At 38.3% G+C, this 17,204-nt stretch overlaps 1 long non-coding RNA gene across 1 annotated transcript; it reads right to left on the bottom strand.

Annotated features, from left to right (window-relative positions):
- Window positions 1–10,699: 10,699 nt before the first annotated feature.
- On the bottom strand, window positions 10,700–14,603 carry LOC138681833 (uncharacterized). The gene is made up of 3 exons (XR_011322040.1): window positions 14,230–14,603; window positions 13,551–13,651; window positions 10,700–10,931 (listed from the first exon to the last, which is right to left on the bottom strand). It is a non-coding gene; the product is annotated as an uncharacterized lncRNA (long non-coding RNA).
- Window positions 14,604–17,204: the final 2,601 nt, after the last annotated feature.

A 17,204-nucleotide genomic window follows, 5' to 3' on the forward strand; every position in this document is an offset into this window, starting at 1 on the left:
CATTCTCAAACCGCTGGTCAATAACTTCTTAAACCCATAAAGATACCTATGATTTTATTTGTAGATGTGTGCAAATACTAACACAATCTAAAGGTCGCTTTGTACCCTGACCCTAGATGAAGGGATAAAGCTCAGGATGTTCTGGTGCAGGCTATTAAAGAGGAAACTATTCAACTGTAAGTATTCCATGTAAATAGAAATATTTACTAGGCCAGACATATGCAATTACCCTAGGCTAGCCAGCTGATAAAGCAGCCAGTGCTGCATTTCATTCCCACCCAGCTTAGCTCCTCCACCGATTTCTGGAAATCATTCCTTTAGCCTTGTATCTCTTTCCATGTAAGTCTAGTTCCATGCTAGTCTGAGGACCACTGTTGTTGGCAGAGAATACAAACCTAAACTCTTGCCTCAGCTGGCAATTTTTTAACTCCACAATTCAAGCAGATTTTGAGATTACTCTTTGATATAACTGCCCCTCAGCAGAAAAGGCATATGCAAGACTACAAAGGTCCACGTGTTCCTTCCGGGTAGGATTGAAAAACAGTTTAAATTTAGCTAGAAAATAACCATGTTATTATCTAGCCTCACTAAGGTTTGTTTGAAAAGTTCTCACTCAACCATTTATAAAGCTTTTTTTACAGTAATATGCATATATTTCTTTTCACCCATTTAAGAATTTAATAAACAAGCTATGCTTCTTACTGATGAAGAACTGAAGACTGGTTTGAAACACCAACTATTTGAAATTCATAAATCACGCTTAGCATAACTCATTCTCCCCTTCCAACCCCTTACCCCCATCTCTGCTGTCAGTCAGAAAGCAGCAACCAGTCAGCAGTGTACGAAGTGGCACTTTGTGCTCATTTGTGTATTGGTCCATAGGAGTATTGAGAGCTGACTTTTGTTAAGTCAAAATAGCTTCTCTCAGTAAGATCTACCAGGATGTTAAACATGCAGATCAGCGTTTCCATTTAACATAACTGTTAATTCCTTATTTAATAATTGACAATTTGAACACTAATGTGTTCTCAAAGTATGTAATAATCTTGTTTCCCTATTCTACTGCATTTTTTAAAAAGAATAATGTTTCTTCATGTTATGTTCATATATAAAGGGGAATGGAAACAAGACGAGGAACTCTGCATTTCTCTACCACCAAAATAGTGACATCAGTGATACCATTGGGACTAATTTCACATTGAGTAGGCTATTAATTTTGACACTCTAGCCCCCAAAGCATGTGTATCTAATACAGTCTATACACCACATTACCAAGAATACTACCAGGAGCCACACCACATTTCCAATACAGGTCCTCTGGCCAGATCAGCCAGACACATGATTCCAGTGTTCCTCCTCCTCCTCTCCTTCATACGCCTAATTAGCTTTGTGGTTGAATTTTCCATGGCATAAATCCTGAGAATAACATCAATGTACCCACAGACCTGGCAGCAAAGCCATTACCTAATCCTACATCAAGACAAATTTGATCAGAAAAATCTTAAACCAAGTCACAAGTACCACCAAACTGTGCTTTTTGCTCCATGATCTCTTGATGTTTATGTCAGACAAAGGAACATTTTCATTTCACACACAGAAGCAGCTGGGAGAAAAAAAATGCCTAGAAAACAATTTTCATGTAAAACAGATCTAAACCAAAAGAGCTGCAGCTGATCCAGACAAAATCCTTTAGAGTTCCTTATGTGTGCACAATACAGCTTTTAACTACTTTCAACATGTCCTTTGATGGAAAAGCTTTCAGACCCATCTCCAAAGCAGACTTGGAATTGTGGCAGCAGCCAAAACTGAATTACAATAAATCTGTCATTTGCAGATTGAACAACAAAATATGACATATTTGGCCTCTTGGTGGATCTTTCTCTATCCTAACTTCTTCCCCAATCCACTCATCATTCCAATACAGGGAAGAATTAACTTATTTCACATTAACATAAAGCAGACCGGCTCAATCAATGCTGCTTTATGAAGTCTATCTCAAAGTTGCGCATTTCCACAGGTCCTTACAGAGCAAGTTTTCTGAGGCACTATTCTTCTCCCACAACACATATGTAACTTCAAGTTTCCAGTTATTAAGAAAAAGGTAATTAAATTCCTCTTGCTCTTTTTTCTGCCTCTTCCCCCACCCCACCCCGACAAAGATACCAGAGAGAATACTATTTAATCTGAGTAACAGATCGATCCTTCTTAGACAAAGGCTTACATGGTATTTTAAGGACAATATGGGTCAGGTAACTTACGCACCTACTCCACTGTTCATCCAGGCTGACTACACACACAGTACCTACATGAACTACTTTCTCACTTGTTGCTAAGGTTATAAAACCCATTGGCTCCAAGAAGAACTATGAGATATGGCAGAGCCATGAAGTAGAATAGGAACCCAGGCTCACAGACTAAAACTCTCCTGAAGTACCACAGAACACTTCAAGATCAGTTTTTAAGGAAAACCATGCACTTTTCTCAATAAACCTTTATATTGTATAACTGATGAAACACATGGAATTGCAAGAGTTTCAGCATTACCTGTAAGATTACTTAAGAGAATTCTCAACGTTTAACATCTTTTAAGGTTGTAAGAGTATGGTTTGAATATTGAAAAGAGTATGCCTAAAACCCAACCATCTGAGTTCAAATGACCAAAAAAGAAAAAAGAATAGCCACCTACGAAAAGGAGGGGGCAAACCTGCCAGTTTGGTGAACTTGGTAACTGTACAGATTTAATGGGTGGCAGAGAAAAAGGTGCTAGTAAGCCTTGAGAAGAAATAATGCTACAATTAATACGCTTCCATGTCTGCAGGTATCATACAGGGTATGACACCAGTGAGAATCTAAAATAAGGATCAGTACTATAAAGAAGCCAAATGAATGCATCACATCATCTTAATAGCAACAGATTCAGTAAGAGCCAGTGAACACAGACTGACAAGATCAATTTCATTTAGTGTAAATTAAAGTTTAAATGTGATTCAGGCTCTATGTATTTTGCATGATACCTGCAGAACTAGAATAAAGAAAAATATTCAGCAAGACAAATTTAAAAAAAAAAAATATTCCCACACAGAATATACATCACTTTTTTTTTTTTTTTACATAATTTTCTGAAGTTTTCTCAAACCTACAAAATAAAAACCAAAAACACACCACCACCCAAAACAGCATCCGTACAGCTGAGTCACTATTTCTCTTGCCTATCCCTCCATTTATTCTGGCCAACCCATTAAATGCCCTTAAGTGGGTCCTGCACTACTACTTTGGCAGGACTTCCACCACAACAGTAGCCCTAACCTTAACCCCTTCTAGGCAGGGAAGCAGTGAAATAGGTACAGATACGTCAAGACAACATTTGTAAAGCACACATGCCCCCTTGCATAACACACTCTTAAAAACGCTCATCACTTCTATTACTAGAGAAGTTGCTGTTGTTGTACAACCAGGATGTTCTCATTAGATTTTTATCTGCTTTATATCAGGGCCCTGAGGGCACTAATAGGGCTTAATCAACCTGACCAGCTGCACCTGGGAGATCCACCATCCCGATTCAGCTCAGGTCTGGGTCCTCAGTCTTGGCCTGAGCTATACCTTAGGAGCACCCACCTGTGCCTGGCCATGGACCTTGTTGATCCAGAGCCCAACCCAGGGGTCTCATATCCCAGCTTGACCTTCCCTTTGTCACTATGGACCTGCCTGGTGATTGCTGGACTGTGTCTGACCCTGGTTATCATCGCTGGAGCTGACCCTGACTCGAATCCCTTCTGATCTGCCTCGTCACTATGGACCCACTTAAGGCTCAGGACCTTTGATTGCCCCCCAGTGCTGCTCCCAGGGCTGTCCTGCATGAGTGCCATGGGGCTGGGTCCTGCCCTGCCTGCCATGGTACCACCTGGGCTCAGCCTCTGGTTCCTGGTGCTTAAGGAGCAGCCACCCCTCCCTGCTCCCTGACACTTCAGCTATAAATTTTCATTTACTTTCAAGCTACCAGAAATAAGAACACAAACCTTGGAAGAGCTGTACAAAAAATACATGTCTAGATGCACATCTCCTTTTCAACCCCTCTACCTGCTGTGGCAGTGTAATATATGGCTCTGACTGACTTCTTTGCTGTATCACCATCTACAAGTAAATGAATTCTCTGCTAGTCTTATGTCAATGTTTCCTAATGAGAGCTTTGTTTGAGTTTCTCTTTTCAAGTATGTGCAGAATAATGGATAGACCACAGTGAAATATGTTCCTCGTGCTCTTTGATGGAAATCATAAACTCTGACTACATAGCTCCAATGATTTACAGCACTTCCAAAATGCAAAGTAGAATTCATTCTGTGTAAGAGACTGCTGCAGCACTCATTTGTTTTTTCTTTTAAAATGCAATATATAGGTTCATACACATTTTATATAAATGAAATATATATATATATAAGCATTTCACCTGGCCATGCAATTATGCAAAAGGCACTGTTAATAATTTATGTATGGTATTCATACTAGCTTAACGAAAGCTCTATTCCCTTAAGTAGGAGAATTAATAATTTTGGATCTGAAGAGCACTGGTTTAAGTCTTTAAAAGGATTTATTTCTTGTAACATAATGAAAGTCTGTTCATCTAAACTAATCATGGACAAAAGCTAAGCTTCATGAATAATGTTTATATTTTTTGACAAACATCTAATGAACATACATAAATTAGTTTTTCCAAGTTACTGAGTAGGATCATGATCTGCTGTCAAGTAGGCACAGAAAACTACTGTAGGAAGATTCACATTATTCCAACTGGACACTTAAGAACAAAAGGTAGTCAAGAGAGCCATTAACAACTGAAAGCCTAGAAGTTTTTCAATATTGTCAGCCTACCCAAACTTCCCAAGTTTACATTTCATATAAAAATTAGTTCCTTGGTAGACCTTGTTATGTAATTTATCTTGCAAAACAACGAGGACAGGTATGTGCATCAGGTGTCTGTAAAAGCATACCATTAAGGATCAAGCCCGTATAATGTGTTCTTACATTTACTTATGCTTATTTATCTTGCTCTACCAAGCACACGCTATGGAATTCACAGTCTGATGAGGGCACTTCTCATCCCTAAATAATTTTTACTCCAATTTCACACAACGTTAAAGCAGAAGGGAGCTGAAGAATTAAGAGGGGCAGGTGGAGAAGGCAGAAAGCATATCAGGAAACTGAAGAGGGAAGACATAAGCTAACTAAATGAAACATTTGAATACACTTCATCCAACTCTCTGGAAATCAAGGACAGTTTTCTGATTTTGGTAGGCTGTGGGTAGGTTCTTACTCACCAAAACCTAATGTGCAGGTGTCATCAGAACAGAGCCTTTTGTTGACATTTTAGTAGCTAAGACAAATAGAAATTATTTGGAGCTATTGCATGCATTCCACAAGAAGAGTTCTTAACACAGGATCTGAACCAGAAACAGAGATACTGAGAAACATCTTTACATGAATACATATAACATTAACAAATTGCTTTTCAACCTTAAACAGTATTCAGGCAATAACAAAGTCCCAAGTACACTACAACATGGGCATGCATGCAATGTAATGCTTGACTTCTAAATACACCATTTTACACAGGTATGAAGTGTAAAGTCACACTTTATGCAGTGACTTTAAGTCTGTATGCTGTACCCAGACCTTGGTCTGTGTGTATAAATGGGTAACTATGCAAGAAAAAAAAATCAAGTATGAAAGTAATGGAAAATAAACAAATGAGATAAAATTGTACTCCTAACTTCCTCACTCTGTTTGTTACTGCATTTGATGAGTATCTCTGTATTTATTTACCTGAAGCCCTAATAATAAGGGTTTGAGACATTCAGTGTCTTAAATTTATTACAGTGCTATACATGTACATGCAGAGAAGATGAATCTTACTTAATTGCAACCCTTTTTTAACTATTAAAGTGAAAGGAAATTTTGGATAGTTATATTTTATTCCAAGCATTCTTGGAAGCCTACATCAAATGTATGTCCAATGTCATTAGAGGGATAGAAAACATCAAGAAACACATTTGTATTCAAACAAAAAAATATAACTTCAAAAGCATACTTCCTCTACAAAGGTGTTTATTAAATGTAGAAAAGAGAGCTCAATGGGTTATCCTTCACTCCAGAACAATCTTTCTCCCTATCCAAATACTTCTGAAGAAATCTTCCAAGCAGTTCATCACATCCCCTTACTAGTTACACTCTACTCTGCTCCTACCATTATGCAGATCTAAACACGTTTTCCTGAAAGCTATAGCTGTCAAAGACTGCAGAGAAACACCCTTATTTTTGCTTCCTTTCCGACAATTTATATCCCATTTCAAAGTGTATGACTCCCAATGATTATCAACCTTTTCTAATTCTTGACAATGTGCCATACAGTACTTTGTCTTCATGCATGGATCACCCAGTGACCTGCTTGTGCTGTGGTAATTTATACTGATCATACAAATAAGAATCAAGGTGTAGAAAACAGAGATTTCTGCTTTAAATTGAGCAAGTCAGCTCTTAGGATCAGTGGTAGATCCTTGCTTGCTCTACTTTTTATTTCTTTTTATTAATAAAATAAACATTTTCTGTGTTCATAGTAATTTTCACACGGCTCCCCAAAAATTATATGCTAGGACTTTTAAAATATTAAACACTGTAAATATTCAGAGCAGATTTTGTCTTATGTGTGGCATTTTTGACTGTGTAACAGCAGAATGTGATATGAAGTGACTTATGACTCAGATACAATTCCTTTATTTGTATTTCTTATTGGCTTTCTCCAAAAGAAACAAATCATTTGTGACTATTAACAAAGGGTAGATAATACAGTCAATCAGATTGAGCCTTCAGGCTTCCTAAAACTGTTTAGTTTTACAGTTGGAATTCAGACAGCTGCTTCTGTTGATCTGTTGAGAAACCATAGGAGCTGAAAAAAAAAAAGACCCAGCACTGAAAATAAGATCCCATTTTGGTTATCATTTTACTAGATTAATGTTGCTTGTGGCATTTCTGTCTCTTCTACACATTATAGATTTATGAAATCTTGTTTCTTATGGCAACCACAGCTGATGACTGTTGAATCATTATTCACATTTCAGTGGAATCCAATGGGGGTTTTTAGCTTATTTTTAAATGGACTATAATTTACTTGATTTTATGCAGAACAACGGTTCAGACAGCATGGGGTAAATTTTCAAGGTGGTGAGTAGGAGGTACAGTGCAAGCACAAATCCTGTTATTTGTTAATAGGATTTGTCTGCATCTCTCTGTTTATTGCTTTGAAAATGCATCGCTGTATCTCATTTACGGAGTAATCCTATTGGCAATACCATCAACTCCAAACAGACCTGGTCATGTGTATGGCTCCACATATGGCAACACAATGTAAAAGCTCCTGAGCAGGACATGACCTTGGGATTAAACTTCCAAGCAACTAACAGATTCCCTGATTCCCTCTTCACTCTGATGACCCTACTCTTATTGCTCTTTATGAGTGAATTTATCAGCATTAGTGGCAAAGAGGTGGCTAAAAAGTCCCCCTCTAGAGGATAGTTTTCTATTGTTATTATTCTAACCATGTTCTTACTAGTTTGGGTGTGTGTGAAAAAATGTTAAATGCTACACTAATACAAATGTGTTTTCCATAATATATCATCTAAATAAGTGCCAAAGAGAACATTTCAAAACATACATATAGAACATACACAAAATGAGATCTTCTCCCACTAACTACTACAGCACAGTAAGTTCTCTTTTTTCGTCCCCATCAGCAGGTCTTACAGACCCTGGGCTGGAAGGAAATATTTCTGTTTTCCTGCTCCTGTGGACAGGACCACTCCTCTCAAAGGCTGACAGATGATGGTTTAGCTGCTTTCTTGCTTTCCTACCTCCCTAAAAAGGCAATTAAGCAAGACTTTGGATGGAGGAGGAAAAGAGTTCACAAAGGTGATATGCATATGGGCAGAGAAAATGGGGTGCAGAGGAGACAAATACAAAAAGAAAAGGAAAACCTAAAAAGCAACTTTAAAAAAACCACCCTTAAAACAAACTATCACCTTTGAAAGGTTCATGTCTTGATGCTAATTTCATAAGCAACATCAATGTTAACTACTTGTGGATGAGATTAATTAATACCTTACCATGAAACAAATATCCCAGCAATAATCCCTAAAAATGACTGGGATTAGGTACCTGGAAGTTCTTTTATTTTTGTTGTTGATCAGGTTTTGAACTATTTAGCAATGGAAAGGCAAGGAAAACAAAATTTTTCTGATGTAATCTTTACTGACTTGTCAGCTTGGCTAAACTCACTTTGCTGTAGCAGCAATGAAAGTCAGTGTTGCAAAGGGGAATATAGCATACCCTAACATTCAAGACTGCCACCAATGTATCAATTTCCATCAAATAATTTTGGATATATTTCTATGAAAGTGTTCATACACCTACAAAGCAGAGTTTTACCCTGGAGGGCTGTGTGTGTTAACGTGAAGGACCTGACATCTTGTCTACAAATAGCAATTACTTTTTTTTTTTCTTTCAACAATGTGATATTATTTGTAATAAGAGCACCACCGTCCTTAAATCAAGATGATAGTGAGGTTCTGTAAAACAGATATACCAGTGGGAATCATGCAGTAATATGTATTTTTAGCCAGCTCTGAATTCTTCAGATTCAGAGTAAAGGATCTTTCTTCTGTCTTTCCTAGCCTTTCATATAATTAAATATTATAGAACAAGAGCAAGTCCTTTTCTCCTCAGAAGTCACAGAAAAGGGTGACTTTATATTAAACTGAGATTCACAGATATATATGTTTTCTGATATTTTTCTCCTGCCCAGTATGGCATTGTTCTTTTTTCTAATTAAAAAAAACACATATCTTTTCAATGTTTAGTTCTGATTCTGTTCTCAACTTGCTGCATTTTTGAAAAGGGAAATCATGTCAGACCTTGGTGCCTTACTGCCAAAAAATAAAAAATCATATTTAAATCAAGTTAATGACTCACTCTTCCCATTTTGTGCATTTTCGTCCATTACTCTTGGTCCATTGGTTCATCCATTTTTAAAAGGTTTAATTTCCTGTTGGATCATTGACTGAATTTGTAACAGGTTCTCTTTCCATTGTGAGCTTATGAGGCAAATAGCATTATGTTTGCAAGCACAGATGAGTGTGTTCACTAAAGGCAAGAGCTTTTTTTTATTGAAGATGTGCTAGTAAGTCTTTTTTACATACAAGTAAAATGAAATAATTATTACTTTGTATGTTGAAGTTACAGCAAAGCTTTTCATAACATCTCTCCTCCCTCCTGATACATACTGCCCCTGTGGTAACACAGTATTTCCAATGGAGCTAGGTGTACAGAAAGTAAGGCTAATTTCATATGTAAAGTGCTAGAAATGTTTCTTGTAGTTGTTTATAGCCCCTGCTGCATGCTACTCTTTAGTGACTAATTTAAGGCTGCTACCACAGTGTGAGCTGGGCCTTCAAGGGAAATCAGTACTAATTTCTCCTTGCAATTTTCTGTTGTCACAGACCTTCCCTCTACTTAATCTCAAGTTGAATAATGTATTTCAGAGGTGACGTTATAGCTAAGCTTTTTTGGTTTTAAACACAGAGTAAAAACTTTCAATATTCTGGGGGACAAGGTCTGATTTTCAAGGCCACTGAAATAACAGTCAGAAGAGATCATGAGACATTCTTTGTAATGCCTATACATAGCAGAATATCAAGTAATTCAGAAAGCAATGTGCCAAGTGAAGAAAAGGCAATAAAGAATAGCTCTAGACCACAGATACAATCTGAATGATGATCCTTATTTATGGGAAATAAGGCCAGAGCTTCTACTGAGGATGTGTGAAGACTTACCAACTGCTTTTTAAAAGCAAGTCTAAGCCTGAGGTGGACTACCATTTTCTCTGCATGGACTGGAACAAGCTAAGCAGGGGCAGTTCGTATAAACTATGTACAACACATCTGCCAAAGCTGGGCTGTGGAGCTGTTACTACAACAGCATCTTCTACCCATTTTATAATGACTCGCTTGGGACAATGAATTGGTCATGACCTAAAGGAATTTTCTTGCAAAAAGCACAAGCAAATGATGGGACATCCTTTGCTAAAAGGAGACAAGGGCTCCTAGTAGAAAAAGGACACTTACACGGCAGTTTTTCCAGGTGCTGAATTTTGAAGAGGGAGCAATTGAGAGAAAGTGAGGTAGCCATGTCAGAGTTTTAAATGCATATTACTTGTTCACTACTTTTTGAAGACATTGGGAGCTACTGTCAGTCTACTTTCACAAGAGCATTAAGAGAAAGCTCGCAAGAGCTTTCACAAGAGTGTTAAGAATCACACAGGCTTATATACTGAGAAAGGCAGGAAAATTAATCCAAGATGATAGATCAAGTCAAAGTTACATGTTTATGTTTGTAGCAATATGGTAAATAACATAAGCCTAAATTCAAAGCATAGATGAGGCAAATTTATCCATATATATATAAACTAGGGTAATACAACACCAATATCTGTTGGTTTTTTATACACATTAAAATGTCTAGATTGTTTAGGCAGCTCACAGGCTATTCTTGACCACAGTAACTCTGGAATGCAGGAAATCTAGATGACATGACCTGCAATATTTCAGATCATATTTTAGTGCAAGAATATACACACAAAAAGATTCATGAGATACCTCTTTATTCCACAATAATCAGAAATACAGTTTTGGTAATAACAGCTTTCACCACAGAATTGCAGCATGTGTCAGACATTGTGCATTGAGCTTTGAGAAGAATGAGGGAAATGACATATGGATGCTTAATAACATCTCAGAGAAGTCACAGTCACAGTCAGCAGATTAACACTTTCACAAGAAGCTGTTCCCAGTGGGATCACCTCCTCCTGATGACTGAGAAAACACTTCAAGCTGTGACGAGGAGGAAAATGAAGAATAGACAAGTTTGTATCCTAGAGCTTTTAACATCAAAGTCCATTGGACTTTATCTGTCGGTAGCATTTATTTTAGGCATGGATAAGATGCAATCCCAGGCATGCAGAAGTGTAAGGTTTACATAAGGACCATACAAGTGAATCATTCCACCCACCATTTGGATCTCTGGGATAACCTCTGGAACCTATGGATCTGCAGCTCATGAGTACTTGTCTTCTCCAAGAGCTCAGATATGCCTCCTATTTCACACAGCTCATACTCTATTCAAGTAACCAGCAGCAGAAGGGTGAAGATGCCAAGGCTGCTGAATATACAGAATCCTTACCTGTGGCAGGAAGCAAGCCAGCTAAAACTTGCTGATGCTGACATTAACATGTTGACCTGAAAGCCAGCTGCAGACCCCACTGATTCCATAACACAGACAGAATAACACTGTCATTTCTCACAGCCTGTCCTGAGCTCCCTTCCTGGTAGCCCAGTAAGTGTCCTCTGGCACCAGCAATACGAAGGTTTAGGATTTTGCGAAAGGAGATTTTGTGCTTCAACAGCATTCAGAGTATGCCAGGCACCATTGCCTGCATCTAGTCCCCTGAGCAAAGGCCTCCACCTCCCGCAGCAGAAGTAGCAATGTAACAGGAAAGTCTGCATTGACAACCGCCCTTATTTTAAGGATAAACTGAATCATATAAAATGGCAATAATTATTTGTAATTCAGATACAAAAAGTAAGAGGAAGAGGTAGGTTTTATTGTTGGATCACTTGATCATAGTAGGATTTAAAACAATGAAGACAGCCAAGATTACAGACAGGCTGTATTTCTTCCCTCAACAGCTAAAATCACAAGCATCAGAACCACAAGCACTAAAGAAGATTCATATTTATGCATGTATTTGCATAATATTTTTCATACTCTTTTTCCTGGTAGGATAGGCTCTCTTGAAATCTGAATTATTTTTCATGTCACTTGGGAAAGGAAAGGGAATTCATTATAAAGACTCTTACAAATATTTTTTTAATTTAATATTGGATCAAATATCCATTCATTTAGCTGAACACTGACTGCAAAATGGTGATAAAGACATTTGTTTAAAGTCTAATATTCTTACAGCGTGAGAATCTTGACTCCATGCTCTTTATTAGATGACTTTAAATAAGTCACTGACCAACTGCAGAGAAAAGATACTTTGAGCAAAACTAGGGTAAAACGTAGAACAAATTTTTAAAACATATTTTTAAAATATATATTTTGCACAGGAGAGAAAAAAGAATGACAGTTACTCCCTGTATTAATCACAAATCCTTAAAGCTACTCAAAATAATGTGCACAAAAGGCAAAAATCATGAGTGACTCAGGTATATGAAAAATGAAAGTGCATTGACTAATATTTTTTTAAAACTGTCAAAATTTTAAGGTTTTTGATAATTTAACATAACATACTAATGCCAAAGTCCAGCTAAAAATACTGTTTTAATGTCAAATTCCTTCTTCTCTAAAATTATAAATTATCTGCTTTCTTCCATGAGTAATGTTTGGCTTTCAAAGAGCTGGAACAGCATTTACATTGAGTCTTCCTTCTTTCCTTTAAAATATTATTTTAAAATCTGCATATTTAAAAAAAATGCCTTTGCCGCCAACAGCTTCTTTTATCATGTTACGAACACAAAAGCTGATTTTTAAGAAATGCTCCAATTGTTCTTTTGTACCCTATGTAAGATTTTTTTTTAGGGTTTGTTCTGGTTTGACTTACATCAACCATAGTTTCCTTGAAATTATAATTTAATATATGCAACTGTAATGAGTATCTTGATAAAAATCTGGGGGTTTATCCAACCTCAGTCAGGGAATATATGGTAAATTTCCTGCTTTTTAAGGAAATATTAAGACTTGCACTGCTGTCATGATGCACGCTACGTTGAATTTTCTTGTTACCTACAATTAACATTAGCCTCTCTCCTTGCTTTAAGCTTCAAGGTGTCGTGGTTTAACCCCAGCCAGCAACTAAGCACCACGCAGCCGCTCACTCACTCCCCCCCCATCCAGTGGGATGGGGGAGAAAATCAGGAAAAGAAGTAAAACTCCTGGGTTGAGATAAGAACGATTTAATAGAACAGAAAAGAAGAGACTAATAATGATAATGATAACACTAATAAAATGACAACAGTAGTAATAAAAGGATTGAAATGTACAAATGATGCACAGGGCAATCGCTCACCACCCGCCGACCGACACCCAGACAGTCCCCAAGCGGCGAAAACCCTGCCCCCCCCCACTTCCCAGTTCCTAAACTAGATGGGACGTCACATGGTATGGAATACACTGTTGGCCAGTTTGGGTCAGGTGCCCTGGCTGGGCATGAGAAGCTGAAAAATCCTTGACTGTAGTCTAAACACTACTGAGCAACAACTGAAAACATCAGTGTTATCAACATTCTTCACATACTGAACTCAAAACATAGCACTGTACCAGCTACTAGGAAGACAGCTAACTACATCCCAGATGAAACCAGGACAAAGGAGTGAATTGTGTGATGTTCGAAAAGTTAGTTAACATTTGCAACATACATGCACTGCAATTAAAGTAATTTGTCCATTCACCTGTTACGCTCCAGAGAGAGTTGTCGGTAGAATACGAGCTCTGCCGAGGAGAGACAGGACCAGCTATACCCTCCTTCCATCAGCTGCCACGTGCTTGAGACCTGCGAAGTGTGAGAATGACCGTCAGACACCGATATTGTTTCGCCCTCTCTGTCAGTTTTCCACGAACAGGACACGCTTGCTGAAACAGGGAGGTAGAAGGCAGGAGGGTGTAAAATTTAACAGCCTCGAAGCCCCACTGATGGGTGTTTCCAGACCCGGCCTGGTGCAGGCTACGCCGGGGGCTGCAGAGCGGGGCTGGCAGCGCCGGGAGCTCCAGCCCCACCACAGAGGCCCAGAGCCTGCGATGCCCGGCCGAAGGCCCGAGTGGCCCCTGCTGATGGAGGCAGCAGGGCTGCCCTCGCACCAGCACCCTGGCTATAATTTAAGAAGTGCCCATTGCCCTGCTCTTTCCCTGGCAGCACCCTGCGGCCATGGCCGGGGGGCAGCTCTGTGAAGGCAGCGGCGGGGGCTATCCCCCCTGCAAGGCCTTGGGTCAGCCTGCCTGCAAGTTTTACCACAAAACATCCTTTTAAACATTAGGGCCAGGATTTACTGAAGCACCACAACTGTAAAAACAACAGAATGAGACAACAAGAAAATAAGGGGTGAGGAGGAGGGAATAAAAGTTTCCACTTACCCCGTCCTCAGAAGGCAGCTCCCTCCTCTCACCCAGCCGCTCATGGCCGCAGCAGCTGCGTGCTCGCCCTAAAAAGCCCTTTTTCTCCCTCTCGGTGGGCCTGATCCCCCACCTGCCCCGTGCTCAGCCGCTCCGCCATCCTGCCGCCATTTTCGGGCGGTTTTCTGCCCACGCCGCTGGCTGCCTGACAGGGCGGCCCTCCCTCGGGCCTGGAGGAGGGTCGCCAGAGCTGGCTCCTGGCTCTTTATTTCACCAGGGAAAAACAAGTACACCTATGGCACCGTAGACACTTTCCACAGCAATTAACTGTTCTTTTAAATGTAGCAAACGTTTCTAATTTTCCAGCCGGTGGTGGTGGTTCTTTTTAGAGGATTTCCTCACCACAAGACCGGGCCCAGTCCTTGTGTTGCGCCCAGGTTAAAACCACCCACCCTTCCAGGTGCCTCTTCTTTTTCTTGGCTGATGGTGAAGCTATCATTCATTCATCTCATTCTTTTTCTCAGGTATCATCGTTGTTCGGGGTTTGTACTAAATTCCTCTCCGTCTTGATATGTAATAGTTGAGAAACGCAGGTTCCTGCAAATGATGAAATTCACTTTTATTTAGGAGCCACATAAGCTCTATGCATTAAGTCTCACTATAGCTACATTTTGAGGACTGTAAATGGATTTAAGACACGGGATGTTTCCTATACTTCTTCTTTACATAGGCTTGAATTTAACCTTAGGTGGCTACTTAATTTAATCCCTTTTATCCTTATTTTCAGAACTCTGAGAGTTCCTAAGCTAGGAGTTTGTAGACAGAGCAGATGGTCCTGTCTTTTCCTTCAAGGACAAAAAAAAATTGCAGTCAAATCTGGATTCCTTAAGTTAAATGAAATGTGTGGGGCCTCCCAGTACAAAGGCACGCCAGAACTGCTCACTGACTAGCTGTCGGAAATGCACTCAGTTTCGAATTCTGATGATAATGAAGAATTATAGTGCTTACTCTTGCAGCTCACTGAGAAAAAAACCTCAGAGCACATTAGAGAAAAAATTATTTCATCTTGAGTACAAAGCAGAGGAAGACAAGTGCAAAAAAGATTTCAGAAAGGGATGGAAAATCTCTCTTCATTTGCAGACAAGTTAAAACTGTTGTGCAAAAACTGCAGTAGTCTAAAAATAAGAGGAAACTTACACCAAAAGTGGATTAAACAAATATAACTCAGTGGATTTACTTGTATGTATAAATGGGTGCCTGTGAGGCTTTACTGAGATTAATATAGGAATCAAATGATATATAAGAATCAGGGCTTGTGGAATATTGCTAATTTTTTTGCTCTACTTCCCTCACTGCTGCAGTGAAGTTATGTAACAGTTGTCTTTTTGGTTTCCAGAACACGAAGACCAAGGCTTTATTTCAGTAGTTCTACACAGTTTTGGCACATCTTTTTTAATTGAAATTCAGTAATTTCTCTTTTTTGATTCCATCAATCACACATGAAAATACTTACCTAAGCAAAATCTTAAAAAAAAAAATATCCTGTGATTCTTTTAATATGAGAACAAATATGACATTCATTTTATAGATAAGCGCAAGCAGCAATGTTCGACTTTGAAAATTGTGTTTGGAGGAAGTTATTTTCTCAGCCTAAGATGTTCAGAGTCTCATTAAAGTCTCAAAGTTCCAATGTAACTTGGTATCTAACTGTCAGAGAGAATTTTTTTCAGAGCCGAAGCATGTGTTAAAAAAAAATAAAATCCAATACTAACTTATGTGCCTTATCTTCAATGAGGCATGGACACTGTGCACAGTGCAAATCCTATAGTTTCTCATAGGACAGTGTTTCCAAGATTGGATATTTGGCACATTTTTTTATAAGTAACAGCCCCAGTTACTTGTCAGAAGTAAGCTCTCTAAGTATTTTTCCTCAAAGACATCTTGAAATTATGGCAAAAAAAAAAGAAGGTTGTATGAACATCTCAAATCCATCAAATTAGCCATATATTCCTTTTATTTTTTCCTAAAATACCCTTACTTTCTAATTTGATTGATAATCGTAAGAACACTTTGTGATTTCATGAATGGATTTTGCTAAAACCAGCTGGACTTCATAAATTTGGCCCCAATATTGTTATATGGAATACAGATTACAGAACTGGTAATTTTCCATTATCCAGCGTTCACGTTGGCAGATATTTAGTGGCATGGATATCTTAATACATAACTCACTCTGAGTTAATATGTCTTTAGGCAGTTTAAAACCCCTGATGATTCACTGGGCACACTTGTCTCATTGATTTGTCCTTACTATGCCCCAATGAAAAGCATACATCTTTGGGGAAAAAAATACAGTGCTGTACATTTATGTAAAGAGAGAAAAAAATATTTATTTCAAAATCTTGAAACACATATGATTTTTTTTGTTTGAAAAGTAAAATACTATAAATATAAATAAGCATTCAATAAATAAAAGGGATAATTTTTTTCAAATACAAGATTGTGTAAAACCTTTCACAATTACCCAGCTGCAAAAATTACTGACAAGTTAAATGAAGCAGATCTTTCCAAATTGATAAGATTTTTATGAGAAATTGGGTGTAAACACAGTCTCCCATTATCTGCCTCAATTTGAAACATTTCATGTGGATTTTGAGCTTTGCAAAAATAGAAAGAGTGGAAATTGTAGGAATAGCCTGGAATTTAAATAGAAGTTAAATCCAAGCCCAGTTTCTGGATATCTTTAAGATTCCTGAGAAGAAAAGGGCTACTTGAACAGTTTCCAGTTCTCGGTTACTGAATCACAAAACACTAATAACAGCATTGAAACAAAGCTCTAAAAGCTTAATCCAGATTTTAAATAAATCAAAAACCTAGATAGACTTTTAACTAATAGTGAGTTAGAAGAAATTTGAAAACATTTGTCAAATTTTCCAGATGAAGTTCAAAAACTGTTTTTTGCAGATGGTGAAAAAATATTATGGTATTTCTTATGG

The sequence above is a fragment of the Haliaeetus albicilla genome, chromosome 24, assembly GCF_947461875.1.
Source record: "Haliaeetus albicilla chromosome 24, bHalAlb1.1, whole genome shotgun sequence".
In the NCBI taxonomy this organism is placed as follows: Eukaryota; Metazoa; Chordata; class Aves; order Accipitriformes; family Accipitridae; genus Haliaeetus; species Haliaeetus albicilla.